The 6234-nt window shown below is 47.3% G+C and overlaps 1 pseudogene; it reads right to left on the bottom strand.

Moving 5' to 3' along the window:
- Positions 1-263: 263 nt before the first annotated feature.
- LOC114897935 lies at positions 264-4126 on the bottom strand (annotated as a pseudogene).
- Positions 4127-6234: the final 2108 nt, after the last annotated feature.

The raw sequence follows: 6234 nt of genomic DNA on the forward strand, positions 1-6234 counted from the left end.
TCAACAAACATAAATAAAATCCATGAGCCAAAAAACCCAAAACAAAACTAAAAACAGAGAAAAGCTGATAAAATAAGCTAAATATGAATCCCAGCATTAACAACTGAACAGAGAATGTGATTTTTAAATTCCTGGGGAAGATAAAGTTGTGTAGAAACTGAACACTTAGAAATAATTTAAAACCTGGAAATCACTGACCAGAAATTACACAGCTGGATTATGAGAATACAGCATAAAGGGGTTATGAGTGAACCTACACCATTCTAGCTGCACCTCATGCCCTTCTCAGAGGATAGCCTGGCATTGATTAGATTCCGGGCCAGACTAATACTGGCAACAGAACCAGTGACAGTAATCTACCTTCCAGGAGAGCCTTCCACTGGGTTGGCAGTTCTGATCTAGGCCCTGGACATCTGGCAGATATCATTAATGTTGGTGCCTTGGTGCCTGACTATGCAGCCAATTAAGCTATTTGAAATGGTGAGTTCATGGGTAGTTTGACTAAATGCATCCAAACTTGCCCAATAGCCTTGATCTCTGGAAGGCTGGAGTCAATTCTGGCAAATCCAGTCTCACCGTGCATCACGGCAAAGTGAGAATGTTGTCTTGCCACCTGGTTCAGCTTAGCCAGATGGAGTGGAGAAATGGTGTGTTGTCCTTGAATTGAGCAGGCATCTAGAGGTGGTCCCTCCAGGTCATCGATGGTGTGCGGTAGCCTGCAGCATCTCTGCACCAAGCTTGGCCACCCTCACAGATGACTAGAGATCTATCTGGCATGGGCTGGTACAAAATGGTCTTGACTCTCCATTCTGGGGACTGGGAGAGCATCTCCAGCACGCCTAGGCAGATCTGCTTGGTACACTCGGTGACAGACTGCAGCACACCAGCAATGGTGACGGCCCGCTCGGTGGACTTGGCCAGCATTTCCCCCACCCCCAGTGCCGAAAACAGTGCCTGGCCATAGTAGCTACTCAGTAAGTATTTGTTGAATTAATGAATGAATAGTGTATGCTGCCATTTTTATAAAATTTAAAACATGTGAAAGTACTAAAAATTATTTATGGATACATATATAAGCAGTGAAAAATGCTGTGCTTGAGGATGATGAACACCAAATTCAGGACATGATCGCTTCTAGGTGGGAGGGAGGGGAATGAGATTCAGGAAGAGACACAAAGGAGGCTCAACTATATGGGTAATTTTCAAATTTCTTAAAAATATCTGAAGCAAGCATGGTAACATATTAAGAGTTGACAAAACTAAGGGGTGGATACATAGATAGTTGTAAGATTACTCTCTCTATTTTTTGTAGGCTTGAAACAATTCATTTAAAGACTATCCTATCCAGAGCTAGTATCTCACATCGCCACCACCATCAGAGGCCACCCCAGGAATATTCACAGCAGCGTGTAGAGGACTCTTCTGAATGATAACTACTCCGCTTCTCTCACCCCTCTGCTGAATTGGAAGATGCCAGATATTGAACCTTACTCACCTTTGCATCCCATCCCTCCTGTGGCCTTTCGTGGTTGTCTTACTATAAAATGGATTTTCAGTTAATATTGAATAGTGTAGAATGAAAATGCTAATTTGGGAAATGGCAGGCAGAACTGGCTACATAATTTTGCGGGCCCAGTGAAAAATGAAAGCTTATTAAAAAATTATTTAGAATTTCAAATGGCAACAGCCGGGCATTAAACCAAGCACAAGCGCACAGGCCCCCCACCCATGAATGCAGCCCTGAGGGCAGGCTTTGAACACAGAACTCGTAAAGTATCTTAATGATTTAAAAGAATAGGCTATGGGGAGGCTGCTAGCTATGCACTACATCCATTCACTTCTTCTTCCACAATAACAGAGCAGTGACTTGGTGCCAAGTTGCCCAGGTAGAGACAGCATTACTCAAGCCTTGTGGCACGTGTGGCCTGGTCACTAAGCTCTCTTTAGCAGAATGGAGTGGAAGTGACAGGTGTGACATCGGACCAGGAGGGCCCCTCCATGCTCTTTCCCCAGCTCTGCTGACTGGAACTTGGTTTTGTGGTAACCATGGAAACGAGCTTAAGGATTCAGGATGGCAGAGCCGCAAGATGGAAAGACTCTGGGCCCTGAGTGTGTGTGTGGAGCAGAGCTGTCTAGCGGTGCAGCCCGCTGCCCCCTACCATTAGGTGCCTCAAATTAGTCTGTATCTTGGTTCCATTACAGCAGCCTAGCTTGGTTGACTTAGGTGGTGTGATACAAATATCATTTTGATTCACCCAACAGCTAAAAATAGGCTGTTCTAGACACATCCAATGCTGTAGCGGTCCCCTAGGCCCTGTGCACGGGCAGCAACAGGCCTTGGCCCAGCCCCGAGGAAAGAGCCTGGCTTAGAGTGGAAGTAATACATACGTTCCCTCCAGAAAACTCAAGCTGCTTAGAATGTCAAAGTTCCTTAACAGAGAAAGCCTGTAAATCCCTGCATAGAAGAATAGATGTCCTCAAAATTCCCCAAAACCCTTCCTGCAAACCTGGGATGGGCTGCCAAGAGCTCTGTGGCAGCTCCTCGCTGACCATTCAGAGCCTTTCTCTAGAGACACAGTAGGCGATTGCCGGCCCTGCAAACCAGCAGGGCTGTGTCAGATGGACCAGGGGAAGAGACTGTTTATCAAGCAGGATTGAAACGCCATAGTCATCTAGTTCCCAGCAAGGCTATGAACAGCTCCCAAGGCATGTTAGACCCCAAATCCAACCAGCTACTCACTGGATAGCATCCAGGGGTCAAGGATCAGATATTACATAACATAGCAGGTAGCCCAGAGCGAACACACACACACACACACACACACCTTTCTTTGGCAACAGGCCTTGGCTTTCACAATCACATTCTACTTGAATTTGCTCAGGAGTTTGTTTGTTTTTTTTAATAGCTACAATTAATGAAGGCCCATGCCTGCTCTTCCTATTTTGATGAAAAATGAGACAGCTATCTGACGGTGCTCAAGCAGAGGGAAGCTAGGGTATCTGACCCTGGACTTGCAAAAAGAAATTTGGCATTTGCCAACGGATACAGCTGTGCCGTTGAGAAGATATTTTCAATAATTAGTGTTTTCAACAATATTCAGCATGTCCCCAAGAAACTCCTGGACCTTTCATTAGAGTCTTCATTCAAAATTTAAGGAACTCACTCAAGGCCAGAGGGAGACTCAATGTCAGAGATAGATCAGGCTCAAGTCTTGATGACCCCAGTCCTGTCTTCAGCCCACGCTCATACCTCCCTCCCTTTTAATTAAAAAAAGTACCAGAGCAACAGACCAGTATCAAGCAAAGGCCCCAAATTGCATGTATATACTTGTCAGGCCCTCTTCTCAAAGGCACAGTACATCTACAATGACCTCCAAAGGGCACTGCAGAGCTTAAAACACTGGGAGAAACAAACTCTGGGATTGGAACAGCAAGGCTGGATGGAGAAGGGGTTGAAATGATGATGAAACAGAGTACAGTGGGACTGGGGGGTAAGGGTGGCCACCTGGAGGCGGGCACACTCCCAAGGTCATGCACACAGCCAAGCTGGGAGGACCAAGGCCCAGGACAGAGGCTGGAGAACACAGAAACAATTTGCCTCTCTGATACTCCCCAGAAGCATGGTTCCATGGGAAATCTGGTGAACAAACATTGTTTCGTTCAACCTTTTGATGAGGTGAAAAGAATGGCAGGTACTGGCCAAACTGGAAATAAAAAGACAAAAGGATTTAAGAAAGCTAAAGAAGCATGAGTGGTGAGACATTTGGAATAAACACTCCAGTGCTGACACTCCCCGGGGCTCTGGGAAGAGACTCAGTTAATCCAGGGAGGCCAAACAGGAGCTTCCTGTCAAGCCAAGGTTGAAAAAAAAGTGTGCAGAGGTGAAACAGGCAGCAGTGTTTAGGGACCTGCAGCTTGTATCAGAGACACCTGCTGTAAAGCGGCCCACAGCTTTCAGAGTGTTACTGAAGTTTCAAACACGCAGACTCAGAGGCTCACCATTGCATGAGATGACTTCACTGGGGGGACAGGGCAGTTGGTGAAAATGTCACCATTTACGGTTGGCCAGAGCAGGAAGAGGGATGGTGGCCTTCTCCAAAACCACAAAAGCCGTGGTCAGTGCCATAGTCAGAGACAGAACAAGAAGGCTTGCTTCCTTTCTCTGCTCTTGGCCACATGAAGATACAGTGAGAAGTCAGGAGTCTGTGACCCAGAAAAGGATGCTCACCAGAACTCTCCTGGGCTGACACCCTGACCTCAGACTTCCAGACTCCAGAACTGTGAGAAATGAATTTCTGCTGTTTATTTTTAAAGGGAGAAAGAGGGGGGAGGCTGGTAAGAATTTTATCAGGGGTTCCTGACCATCCTGTCCAGATGCCCATCCTCCCCTAGATGTCACGTTCCCATGAACATGTGCCCAGGGCCCACGGCTACCTTCAGCTGAATGCCCCAAACAAGGCCTTTGTTATAAAACCCCGTCATGGAGGCCTGGCGTGCTATCCCAAGGGCTCCTGGAGAGAAGTGCTGGCCTGCCTTTTCCAAACTCTTCACCATTCTTGGCGCACTTTTTACCCAGCTCCTGACTCTTGATGATAGTGGTGTTTGTGCCTCTGCAAACTGCTACCTTCAGGATTTGGTAAGGTTACTTAATGCTGGAAGCAACCACCCTCAGGACACCTGCCAGTGCTGACCCAGACCTCTGACTCCTTTCTCCTTGGAGGTCCTGACCCCCTATCTTAGCTTCAGCCCTGGGTTCCTCAACTCCCAGTGGTGGCCCACCCGTCCAACACCCCCGCCATCTAACTCCGGCGCCCTGAGTGTGATTTTGTACAGTTAGGACAGGGCCACACCATGGTTGTACCTCCATTTGAAATTTGTTGCACATATAATGCCTAACAATCTCCAGTAAAGTGTACATAATTCATCTCATAGCCTAAGTTTATTACTTCTTTATTATTCCCATCGTTGTCTTTGAGAGATTAGAATTTAAAAACAATCACCACCGCCAATATTTGAGTTTTGTTAAGAAGATGTACTCAACCCAAATAGACCCAAGGCTTTGGTACCTCTAACTTGAAAACTTGATTTATTCCCAACTGTTTCTGAGCCTCTACTAAGGGCCAGGGAACATAATACACACTTGGAAACCAGGACAAGACATGGCCCCATCTCATGGAGCTCATAGTCCAATGGGAAGAAAGACAAGTACCAAACGGTTATGAGTCAGTGTGGGCACCACTAAGAGGTACCTAGAGGAAGCATGTCTAATCCAGAGAAGACAATGGCTGAGCTAATTGTTAAGAATTAAGGAGTAACGAGGGGAAGGGAAGTGGGGCTGGGAGGGAGGGTTCTAAGCAGTAGGAACATCATGGGGGTGAGAGGGAGACCCTAATTCTATGAGGTGCACCACTGGGGGTGCAGGGTAGGTAAGTGCTTCCAGGAGGGGTGAGAAGATAGAGACAGGCATAGCAACATCCTGGTGGGCCTTGTCCTCCAGGCTAAGCAGTTTGGACTTTATCCTGTAATATACTTTGGTTCTCCGACTTTAGTGGGGAGCTTGTTTTAACTGTGCTTCCTGAAAGCTGCACACAGAAATTCAGATTCAACCAATGAGGGAGTAGACTCAGGAATCTGCATTTTAATAACTACTCCATCGGTTGGGTGAGTTTGTTGCAGAGTATGGTTGGGCAACACTTTTCCAAATACAGCTGCAGGAGACACAGAGCCATAGAGGGGTGGCATGATCAGATCTGTTTCAGAAAAATCACTCTGGCAGAAAGCACCCATACATGCTCACTCAGCAAAGCCCCCTAATCCTTTGATAATCCTCCAGTAACCTTCTGTTGCCCAGAGCCTACAAAGCTCGGAGTTGGCTCTGAAAGAGACAGTCTCCTGAGAAGAGAGGCCACTGGGAAAGTTATGCCTGCGTGCTCCTGGACTGTTGTTTGGACCTTTGTAGCCCCAAACCCAGGGCAGCAAGGGGTGCTGATTGTGAAATCACGGAAGCCTTGGGGCCCCAAGTCCACTGATGGACTTCTGGGTGCTGGAGGACACAGGCTGTGCTGGGGGCTGAAGCCTGGATCAGATCCATGTCTAGTCTAGTCAGGCCTCCAGGAGCTCCTGACGGGACAGAACCTGTGCTCCTTTGGTTGACAAAGACCCAGGGGGATTTGGGCGCAGGCCATGTCAGCTGTTTACCCCTGAGATACCTCTTATGGCATCTCAGAGAACCGA

The sequence above is a fragment of the Monodon monoceros genome, unplaced genomic scaffold, assembly GCF_005190385.1.
Source record: "Monodon monoceros isolate NGI ecotype Baffin Bay Population unplaced genomic scaffold, NGI_Narwhal_1 Super_Scaffold_18, whole genome shotgun sequence".
Taxonomy (NCBI): Eukaryota; Metazoa; Chordata; class Mammalia; order Artiodactyla; family Monodontidae; genus Monodon; species Monodon monoceros.